General features: G+C 40.0%; 1 protein-coding gene across 1 annotated transcript in view; it reads left to right on the top strand.

Annotated features, from left to right (window-relative positions):
- The first annotated feature begins 858 nt into the window (after positions 1-858).
- LOC121525935 (filamin-A-interacting protein 1-like) overlaps positions 859-12347 on the top strand; it is a 35580-nt gene continuing 24091 nt past the window's right edge. The window contains exon 1 of the mRNA XM_041812156.1: positions 859-1060. The gene's annotated coding sequence lies outside the window, so the exon portion shown is untranslated. The remainder of the gene's footprint in view (positions 1061-12347) is intronic.

The following is a 12347-nucleotide window of genomic DNA, read 5'->3' as shown; positions in this document are numbered from 1 at the left end:
GATCAATAGTCTGCATGGATTTTTAGAAAGAGAATAAAGCATACGTAATGTCTGTTTATTATGAATGCATTTACAGTATAAGCTGTGTGATCTAAACTTAGGCTTAGGTGTTTACTTTCCCCTGCTACTGTGCACGTGTCCACCTCAACAGTATCCTGGCAGCAAATAAAGCTGTTCCCATTGATGTGGAGCCCAATTACTGCGCCTCGGATTCAGCTTGCTAGCCTTTCTCTCAGCATGCTGGGCCAAAAAGGCAGTCTAGCTGCCAGAGTCTTGGAGAGTTTCTCTGTACTCAGCCCTCTTCAGCAATTGGTGGTTCCTCGGACCACTGTTAGGGCCCGGGTGGCTGCGTCACCGGACTTTCCCGGCATGAGAGAATGGTATGGCATGGTTCAGCTGTCACTAAGGGTCAGCGGGGCGTTAGCACTCAAGCTGGCCAGCCAAAACATCTAGCTTTCAGCTAGCCTCAGCAGCTAATAACGCCTGTGTTGGCAAGAGTGGACGGGTTAAATTTAGAACCATACTTTTAGCACCAAGTCAAAAAGAGGGACAATGGAGGAAAAGATCTGGCCCTGTGACAAAGAACATCACACCGCACCTCTGCCTTTTCTCCTCACAGGGCAACGGCTCTTTTCAACTGCTGAGAGGGAGTAGAATAGCACCTCCCCACCTCCCTCAACCCCCTTTTATTCTCACACTCTCTTCAACTGACTTCTAGTGAGGAAAGAAAATGAGAGGTGTGTTTTAAACTGCCATGCGGAGCAGAACTGGATAGGCTGTGGGAGTGAAAGAGGGAGGGTGGAGTGAGAGAGGGAAGTTACAGTGCTCGGTTAGTGTTCTCTACCATTCCCTCTCTGACCTGGAGAACTGAGAGAAGAGAGAGAGAGAGAGAGAGAGAGCAGAGTTTGAGATGGTTCTTGGCACAGCTCAGTAGACGGCACAAGTGGACCACACAAGCCAGAGGATACCAGAGGATACTTTACTGCTCCAGTGCCTTTTCTCTAGGATTACCCTTAGTGTGGCTACTAATAGCTCAAACCTGGGGACAACACAACAGCAGGTAAGTTCACTCTCAGTTTCTACTCTTAAAGGGCTTTCTTGTTCTTGTGGGAAAAAAAGCCACAGACACAAAAAGTGCCTCTGGCAAAGTCAGGAATGTCATCTTTTCTAGTTTCAGGCTGAAATACTGGAAACAGCAGAGCTACAGGTGCAGCTTTCAAACTTATGAAGACAATAAAGAAGCACTGATTGATAGAAATCTCACTAAAGCAGAGCTCTGCTACTTCGCAAACCATATGAATGAAACAGCTTGAAACATAATCCAGCTCACTTTTTATTCATTCAAATGCCATCAATTTTAACATGCTGCATTAATTACTCAATGAGAAGACTAGGGACAACTCTTAGTGTTGTAAGTGGTCGTACAGTTCTGGCATTGTGTCAATGCACACAGAAATGAGAAGCATGAATCAAACATTTCTCAATGAATTACATCTTATATTGCTGAATGAATGTGGCCTTTTAGTATGACGGCTTGCATGTAGGAGGAGAAGCCCACGGCTTTACAGTACAACAGCGGATAATGGCTCTCTGAGATGTTACAAATGCAGGAGAAGTAATCCATCTTATTTGGCAGTTCATGTTAAATGATATGCACTCATATAGAAATGCACACATGCAACTTTTGACCTCATTCAGAGCTGCCAACAGCTCTAAAGCACTGGGAAACTCATGCTTTTATTATACATCCCAGAAAGTACAAATATACACAGCACTGCCTAACATTAAGAAGCTCTTAAGGCCTCCAAAGCTGCAAAAGGATGACATCTTTCATCCTTAATATTTATGGATAGTAATGATGCCAAAATGCCATTTCATGTGCATGAAGTCATCCGCTTTTCAGAGGAGACACATGGCTCCTGCTAGCCGCCTTCCATTTTTCAAGCAGGACATCTCTTTGCCTCAGTAAACCTAAAAAGAAGAAACATATCTCACGCTCTGCAAGGGGATCTAACGCAGGTGTGGCTTAAAAAGATCCTCTCTGTCAGTGCTCAGGGGCTCTGTGCAACCTCACCCTCAGCCTCTCCAGCTGATTGTGCACTCAGTGATATCACCGCTAAAACAAGACAAAGAGAACAAGTGGCAAGAGATTACTCATTAACATTTTTGTGCTTGTTCCAGCCTTATCTAAGCTTATCCGCTCCAGCTCGGCACATGCCCTAAAACTGAGCTCAATCTGGGAAATGGCTGCACGAGAACGACAGATTTGTGAATGTGGACGGGGCAGTTATCTTGTAAATGAACTATTCATACTGTAAATCAATAATGCGGTCTCTGTGCAAACTGAAACGAAGCAGGCGAAGGCCTGGGTGTTTGCCAGAGCGGCATTGATTTGAGATGTACTAAATGTGTCACAGGCTTACCTCATGACATTACTATAGCTCTATGTCACTCAAGTGACAGTGGTTGTTAGGAAGGTAGTAAAGTTTAACTGTGAGGTGCAGTGTTGGCTTCTTTGATGCAACATTAAGCACAACCAATTTCCCACTGACAGGGCAGAGAATGAATAGTCAAGGGGTCATATCATATATTTGCTTTGCATGGTAATGTGCTTCTGCATGGTTTTGTTGCACATGCAGCTTGTTTTCAAAGAATTTCTGGCAAAATAAAAGGAAAAAAGGTTTTAGATTAAGAAGATTAAAAGCCAGTAATGTGATTTGATTGCACCAGATACTGTGCGTTGCCTGAAAGGACTTATACCATCAAATGCACCGCTTTCATTATTCTTTGACACCTTTATGGTCTTCTGCATATCATCAACTCTCTGGCCTCATTCCTTCCTCAAAGTGCAGCTGTGCTGCTGTGATGTGACTTTATGTGCGTGCTTATAAGCTAATCCCTTTTTGGAGTAAGTATGTGCATGAGCGCAGACAACATACTAGAAGGTGGAGCTTACTTAGTCTGCATCCTTCCCCATATGTCTGCCAGTCCTCAACAACAGCTGACACCGACACATGCACAGCTCCGGTCGTATAAGGGCCTCTAGTCTTGAATTCCAAAAATGCAGTTTGGACACATTTGGATGTTTCGCAGAACAGTGGTACTTATAACTCATGTTAAAAATAAACCTTAAACACCATGGCAACATAATATCTCTTTAGATCACCTGCACCTAGCATTAGAAATGCTATTGATTGGTTCTTGACACATTACATTACAACAAGACATTAATGAGGTTGCCACACAGCAGGGGTGTCCTGAGAATCAGTCCAAGTGCTGCTGTCTTCAAGCATATAACTCATAAATTGCACCATTGTGTCTTCTCTGGTGGAGTAACTTTCTGCAGTTGTCAAAGAAATCTGAAATTCCACAGAAGGAAAACATTAGTTGAGCTCAACTGTTTTCCCACCCTTTCTACCCGTCCCATGCTTTTCCCATGCATCAGTCCTTGACAGGAAATGACATAATCATGACTCCTGCAGTCAGCTTGCGTGATGTTGACAGCAACAGAAGACACAATGACTCTCTGGTGATGTCACTGACATAGAGGGAAAACAGCCTATATTTACCGATAGCACAGAGATAAGGATGACTGGTCCCTGAGGTTCATCGTCCCTTTGAGCTTAGGACCAAATATCACCATGTCATTTCTCACGACAGTATGTCAGGCAGAGGCTGCTGACACTTTGTATGTTTATTCAATATGATATTTTTAAACAGTTTGCTTCATTGTCTTCATAACAGCTACTTTTTTCCCTTAGAAAGGAAACAGACAGTACTCACAATACCAACCAACATAAAACAATATAAATTCTCCTCCAGCAAACTTAATGAGAAGGGGTGCTGAAAATGTATAAAGTATGGTTGGTTAAACATATATTATCACAACAAACACTATAACATGTTTCATTTTTACTAAAACATCTTAAACAAAAGGGGAATAGATATTTTAACCTAAAGATTTAAAGGTGAAGGCAGAACAACAGTTGTGTGTGGACCCATATGAAAGTTAAAGGCTAGATGTGGCTTTACTTTTTCCTTTGTTTTTGGTCACCACCACCTTAGATAAATATATTGGAAACTGTAACGTGTATTTATTAGGTCCGTCAAAAGAAATATTTTAATTTTGATCTCAGTACTCTCAGAAATTCTGTTGTTAATCAGGTTTAATCCCCCTTTTTTGTCACGTTTTGAAATTCTGCTATTTGTCATTTTAAAGTGATTTAGTGTTATTAGTGTTATTAGTGATATTTTTAATTTTGAATTTTTGTGCTATCCCAAACCAATACTGTGTCTACTGTGTCTACTAAGGACTAAATAACAGTGGGTTATTATGGTAACAAATCACACATTGCTGTTTTGCACTTACAGGAAGTGACAACAATAATTGGCCAATGTTTTCTTCTTCTACTTCTTTTGTTTTTTAGCGGCTGACGCCTAACAGACACTAGGCAGTTATCATTGATAATGACTAATACAGTCTGGCTGTAGACTGTTCATCTGAGACGCCATATATTTCAGAATGGAAATATGATTACAAAATGTTCAACACAGCTGAGTAAACACTTTGCTTACATGAAATAGCTCATCCTCCATGAAAACACTCAAGCCTAATGCAAACCTAGCTTATGTCGCTCTGTTAGCTGTGTAAGCTACATAGCAGTGTAGTAAAAGACCCTGTAATGTGAAAATAAATCTATGTTTAGGTTTGTTGCGTGACAGATCACTGTGTTGTAAACCCCTTGTTCAAATTTCAGTCAAATAAAACATATTCAAGTTTATAAAATTAAGCTTCAAAAAAAAAAAATAGGGCAGTAAAATCTGCTCTAGGATGGTGTGGGCATGTCTCTTGAATGAGCTGAAGCCACGCCAACTCAGGTGAAAACAGTTCTCTCAAACTTAAGGTGGCTTTCACACTAGGGGCCCTGCCCTGGATCCAAGTGCACTTGAGACCAAAGTCCAGTTCGTTTTGGTTAGTGTGAATCCAAATGAACCAGACCACTTGGGGGTGTGGTTTCGGGCGCAATTCAAGTGGACTCTGGCACTGTTCGGATGAGATGTGAATGCAACCGTGCCTGGATACTGGACAGAGCAACAGTCGCCTCTATGATGTCATAGTAAAAACTTAACTTCTTTCCACGACACGGATGTTTTCTTCACATTTTCCCTCAATAAAAGGTGGAAATCATCAGAATCCAGTCAATAAACAGTCCGTTATGACTCCCCTTGTGGATGAACACAAGTTGGAGTCAGTGAGAGGAGATGCAAAGGCAATAAAAGTCTCCAGTTACCTCAAAAACTGCTGTATCTGCGCAGCGCGAGCCCATTTAAGCCTCTGAGCTGCATGTAGATGTGCAGATACGAAGAGCGACGTTGCAGGCATCTTAAAAGGAGATTTTAAGTCATCCATGGCTGCTGGGTGGACTTTTTTGCCCCGTTAAAACTAAAACAATCTTCGCTCAGGTCGTGACCCAAGTGGTTGCTATTGTAGCTTTTTCTTCTTTCTCCTCCTTGGCAGGTTCGTGGACCAGCTACGTGCATACTGCACCTGCTGTTACGGACATACATACACAAGTGGGCCCGGGCACAGATCGATGTTGCTAGTGTGAAAGCAAGCCAAACAGGGGGAAGGGGGAGGAAGAGGAATCGCCATGGCGTGGTTTAAAACAACTGGGCCTAATGTGAAAGCACCTTTAAAAATTCTACATTCTGAATGGAGAAAAGCATTCAAGCCATCAGCCAGCCCCGTGACCTCACTTTGACCTCATGATGAGTGCACAGCTGCCTGGCTCTGTGCCAGAGAAGAGACAAAGTCCATTTCTGGCTCAAAACATTTCTAGTGTGTTACGACAAAAATTTTTGGATTTCACTTTACAGGGTCTTTAATGAAGCTACATAACTAACTTAGCTATAGCAAAGCTCACGAAGCAGCTACAAATGTACATAGCTACATTTGTTTTAGCTATGTTTGCTAAAACTAACATTGCTTAAGCTAACTTAGCCACATTAACTAATTGACTTAGCTAGCATAGCTAAGTTAGCTTTAGCTAAAGCTAACAAAGCTAAAGTAAAATGCAATTTGTGTGACTACTTGTAAATCAGGTCTATACGTAGTTTAATCCTGGATTAGACCTCTGACCTTTTTTTAAACATTGTATTTATGAAGTGTTTCTTAGTCTGTAATGTTTGCAATGTGGTTATTTCAAGAATGTAACTGCCACACTTTGTTTAAGAATAAAGTTTTTTTGGTTTTCTTTTAGATAAATCTTGAACTGGAAATACATCGCACAGATAATTACAGCGCTCCCTTTCTGAGTTATACAGTGTCTCACATGAACAGTCTGTGAGAGTGGCCATGAGTGATGTAACGTCTGCAGCCAGACCCCTTTCAATCTGACGGCTATTTAAACTCACTATTAAATCCATGTCACTTGTATTTTATGTTATTTTTATGTTATTCTAACATTATTTGCTCAGCGTAAATGAACATTTTGCCTTAAAAGCCTTTTTCTTGGTTGAAATGATCTAACGCTGTTCATTGCATGTTAGATAGCTAGCTGATGCTGACATTAGCTAGCACTCATGCTAACAGTACATCTACTACGTCATTCTTCACTATGGCGTTCATCGTGGGTGTGAAGTGTTCATTGTTCCTCACTCATTTTTTGGACATCTCGAGAGCTTTTATTATTATTCCGCTTTTGAGTACACTTCTTAGTGTGAACACACCTTGCACACTTATAAACTCAGAATTGTTTCTATTACAGAAGTATCTGATTTGGGACACACTGTAAGGGTAACTGACTTCCTGTTTGGATATGGATATGGATTATGACATCAACTTAGCATGGAAAAAGGAACTTGTTATGGACTGAAAGTAAATAAGGGAACTGTATAAAAGTAAATTTTAATTACTCAAAATGCAGATGACTTTTGACTTGTCCACTGAGCTGTCTGTGAGTATTTTAAACTGAAATGAGACATTAAGATGCAGAAATTTACTGATTTAACATCACTGTGGCTGCAGGGAGACTTTGCAGTGGTTTAGCTATATTGCAGTCAAGGGGGCAATAAAGCATGTGATTAATCATGATTAGAATAATAAATATAATAATGACAGACCTTAATTGATCTCCATTAATGCTGACAGTCCATTTATCTTTCTTCACTGATTGTTTAACTTTTAGTAATGATTTGATGTTAGTGGTGGCTTATAGCGTTTTGTGTTTCACCTCTGCACTGGTAAAAGCCAAAACCAGAGGCATGTTTTTGGGTTGTCTGTCTATTATGAATGTGATACCTCAAAAACACTTGCACAGATTTTCACCCTGACTGAATGATGAACTGGTTAGATTTTAGAGGTCATGGGTCAAAAGTCAAGGTCATGGGATCACATGCCTATCCTTTGCTTTCCAGGCTGTTCTTGTAAATTTTATGTCTCAACAGTACTTTCAAACTTTCTTTTTAAAACTTTGCACAAATGTCCACGCAGACTCAAGGATAAACTGATTTGATTTTGGAGGTCAGAGGTCAAGTTCAAAAGACTTAAGTGTATCCTTTTCTTGAGAATCAAAAATACTTTGAGGGATCTTCAGCCTTTGCACAAATGTTCACTCTGACTCAAAGATCAACTGAAACATTTTGGAGGTACGAGGTCAACGTCATTTGCTTCGTGGTCGGCCCTTGCCTATAACATTTCTATGAATCACACTACCACAAAAAACATCAGCGCATTCCTCTTGATCCACCACTGTACTTTAGCTGTCTGGCAACTTGATATCCAAGAGACATAAGAGGTACATAACCATCAGGCAGTAGTTCCAGTTTTGTAATGGTGTAAACTACATTGTGTAAAATATGGCTTAGTCTCTATGATACCACACATTGTTTCTATCACAGAATCCTGAAGTCTAATAACAGCAGTTACCATATTGGAAAATGTGTTTGTTACTTACTTTAGGTCAGTCTAGTAACAGACAGTGAGGTTAAGCTGAGGCAAGCCTCCTTCAGCAGCCAGGTACCTGCCAGCTCTATGAGTAAATAAACAAGTAAATGGTGAAACAATAAGAAAAAGATATACCCTCCTCCCCAGAGTGTGCAAATGAAGACATGAATTAGTCCTTCAGACCAAAAATGTTATGTAAACCGGACTGTAAACATGTTTTTTTCTGATGTAAAAAAAAATCAACATTTTAACATTAGTCGAATTTGCCTGGAAACTTGTAAACTGCATTGTTTTTTTGCAATTTGACATTGGCTTCATTTTTCATCACAAGGAGCTGCTGCTTGATATAAACATAAGCTCTATGTCTAATTATACTGTCCAGAAAAGCAAAACAAAAAACTGGTTTAAAGGGATATTTCTATGTTTTTGAAGTTGTGTTGTATGATGTCCTTGGCAAAAGTAGAGGAATTTGCCTCTAGTGATATCAGTGAGCTTTGCTCTTTTAAGAAGGACTCACTGGTTGAACTGGCAAGGAAGCTAGCACCACAAATGGATGAAAAGGTGGTGAAATGGGATTGAAAAATGGGAAAAAAGTGGGGTTAAAGTGTTAAAAAGGGATAAACGGAGTTTATAAAAGGAAGAAAGTGGCAAAAATGCATGAATGGTGGAAACATGTGGTGGAAAAAGTGGTTAAATTGGATTTTAACAGTGGCAAAACTTGAAAAAAGTGGCACATGCAGTGACACCATCAATAAATCACAACTGTGAGGGGCCCATTTACTCGTATTGACAGGGGCCCAGCCAATTCTGTGGGCGGATCTGGCCACAGTATAAATATCCTAATGCACACTAAGTTGGCATGATCATAGATGTTATATAGCTCCATGAGCACAAGATGATCCATGTTAACTCACTTAACCAATAGGGTTGTAAAGCTACCAGTTTAGCCTCCACCACCAGAGATTTAATTCATGTACAGGAAATTAAATGCCTTAATTAAAGGCTGGTAATGACTTTATAAACCTACTTAAAAGTTCTGTATCAATAACATCAGGCAACATGAAAGGAAACCTAGCAAAGAGCATCAAACAATCACATCAATTCTTCAAATGATAAAAATAAAGAATCAGTGGACAGTCAAAATGCACAATACAGCTTCAATGTGCAGACAAGGCCCAGAAAACGGATTCATCACTCCCCTCAGAGAATGTGGGACAGCTAGAAAGAGAAGAGATTACAATCCATGGAATTCTGATCTAGCCAAGACTTCGGACAAGTGGCTGACCCTGTGACACGCACCGTATCTGACAGAGCTTCATCCATATGTTGTCCTGCTGTTTCTATTCATAGAACAGCCAGAACTTGATCTCCTCCTTGATCTCTAGCTGTAAAACTGATATCCACTCCTGCAACTAGTCCAGAAGAACCCACTTCTTTATGAGACAGTTGTTGGAGTGAATCAATAGATGCTGTTCCCAAGCATATTTTCAGGCTTCAGTGTTACATGTATAACTCTGATAATTTGTTTATTTTTGCTTTAAGATGTATAGAATAAAATAAATGGTGCATCATGTTTTCCAGCAGCTGCACCAGTCCATATGCTTAGTAACACTATATGAGGCTTAAGAACTGAAGCGGTAGCATGTTGTGCGTCTAAATTAAATATGCATCATAAGTCGGGGTTCATGCATGTTTTCAGCATTTTTTAACTTATAAGGATGTTGTGTTACTCTTGTGAATATATTCAGAGGGTTCATGTGAGTTCATGACAGACACTAAATGAATAATTAAGAAACTGCCTGCAGCAAAAATATCATAAATATGTCATAGTATGAGTAATTTATAAGTAACTTCCTTGGCTGATTTAAAAAAAATATAAAGTTCCAATTTATTCATCCTGATGGCCTGAACAGAACAGGATATTACATGTACTTTTATCTTAGTGTGCTCAGTGCTGAAACCTTAACTGCTGAAGCCACAGAAGGCTCCAGTGAGAGGATCAGGTTAATGTAACATCAGGAGAATACTACAAGATGAAACCCTCAACCTAAGATGACATTTTGCTCCAGTATGCTACCAGGATCTGAGTTTTTCTTACGATGAGGTATTTATAGAGCCATCATTACAGGAAGACAAGCTGTAAATGCTTGACTTTTGCACGTGAGAGCTTTTTAATGGCTCTATTTAGTATTAATAGAGAGATGGTTTTAATATATATGAGTCTATCTAATGCTTGCCAACAGCCTCTGCCTCGAGCATTTCTGAGAACATGGCTGTTACGTAAAATGTGACCCTGGAAGGTCACTGGCTGTTAAGGCTGGAACACACTGTCCATCAAATTACTTAAAAAGGCTTCAGCTTGTTCAAAATTTCATCAGCAGCACCACACAAAGTGAGCTCTATCACTTTCTTCAGGTCAAATTGTCAAAGAACATTTCCTTCTCCTTTTTTAGCCACATCTACAGGTGTCAATATGTCAGACTCACTGAATCAAACTTATTATTTTTCCTATAAGTTATGTTGTTACAGTTTTGCAGCTGCTATCCTCATCTTTCATCTCTGGCAAATGCATTTGGCTACAAGTCAGACTTTAATCCCCAGCCCTCCCTGCTTCTTTACCTTTTCTTTTATATCACAAACCAAACCAAAGTTAAGGAGCAATGTAGCTAGATTTTAAGGGATTAAGTATGTAAAGAGAGAAATGATATCATGTTTCATAACTGAGGGCATGTGCTACCAGACACCAGCAAAGTAATCTTTATCTGACCAGTACAGCAGAGCAGGAGCCCCACTAACACAGGCTGCCCTTGTTACAGTGGCTGCAGTCTCGACTTCCAATCTTGATGTTATTTGGTGCAAATTAGCCCCCATTCTCTGTCCCCACATTTCATGTCTATCTTCCACTGTACTGTCCAAATAAAGGCAACTTCCCACCACTGCTACGACTCCAAATTAACCTTTTCTGAAATGGAAAAAATTCCATGTGGACTATATCTTCTATCATATGACAACAATTTAGGATCATCCTATTTTTTTCTAAAAGACATTAGGTATGCAGATAACAATCCAGTTGTAAAGAAATTAAATAAAAGCACATGGAAAAGAATATTTGACTGTGTAATTAATTGTCATCTTTTGAAAATCCAATGTAAGACTTAAAAAAGTGGCGGTGCTACAAGAGGCTTAGACTGCAAGAAATGGGACCAGAGACTGCCATCAAGCTAACAGTCTGCATCTCAACCTTGTAAGTGCACGCACGCAGAGCATAATTTCCATCCCCAGAGGGCTCTGAATATTTATGAAACATATTTATCAAACAGCAAATCACAGTTTTTTCATGGTTGTCATTCGCTAACCTTGCAAAGCAGATGGATGTGCCAGACTATCATCAGGCAAATCCCTTTACAAAACCCCAATTGTTTATGCAAATGGAGATTGACCAATCAGCTTCATTTGAGGAGAATGAGGTGGTACCCACAGCATAGTTAGGTTGTACTGTGAGCTGATAGCAAAGGCTGCCACCAGTGTAGCAGCTAGCTTGGACATAGCTATGGTATAGCAGCAGTTTTAACAGAACTGGACCACATTTCTTTACAGAATAAAGAGTAAGAGCAGCACTGAAAGCTTTTCATGAAAGAAAACATTTCTCACTCTTATGCCCAACTGCTTCAGCATGAATTTGCGATCATGACGGGGGGGTTGTCGTGTGAGCTAGTATACAATGGCTGCTGTTGGAGCAATTAGCTCAGATGAAGCCAAAGCAGCAGTTTAATCACAACTAAACCACATTTCTTTTTCAAAACAAGAGCAAAGAGCCACACTGAAAGTTTTTCATGCCAGAAAAGATGCTTTTGCCCTTCTTATGCCCTGTTTCAGCTTGAGTTTGCGATCAATACAAGTGGGTTTGATTGTATTGTAAGCTGATGTGTAAAAAGGCTACAGCCACGGTAGCAATTAGCTTAGATGCAGCCTTAGAAAAGTGTCAGTTTAATCAGACTTCAACCACATTTCTTCATTTAAACAAGAGCAAAGAGCCACACTGAAAGCTTCACTTAGCAAAAAGGATGTTTTTGCACATCTCTTGATAGGCTTTAGCATGAATATTAACCGCTGACCAGTTGTGACGTTCAGACGGTAAGGTAGAGCTAGCCTGTATAGCTCAGGTTAGCACTGGAGTTGCGCATGTCTACTCTCTTACTTTGTGTTGTCGCTCTAATTGGCCTGTCATGAATGTCACAGACAAAACATTCATCTAATTGCCTTTTGAGAATTTTTTTTTAAAGTCCTGCCCTTCCCAAACACTTGTATAGGAGGTTTTATCAAATGAATGTGATACATATGCATGCAGTGGATGTGAAACAGTCTATCTGGCATGTCATAGTGTTGAAAAAAGCTGTTAATG

The sequence above is a fragment of the Cheilinus undulatus genome, linkage group 18 (genome assembly GCF_018320785.1).
Source record: "Cheilinus undulatus linkage group 18, ASM1832078v1, whole genome shotgun sequence".
NCBI lineage: Eukaryota > Metazoa > Chordata > Actinopteri > Labriformes > Labridae > Cheilinus > Cheilinus undulatus.
This window is presented reverse-complemented; position numbering and strand designations above follow the sequence as displayed.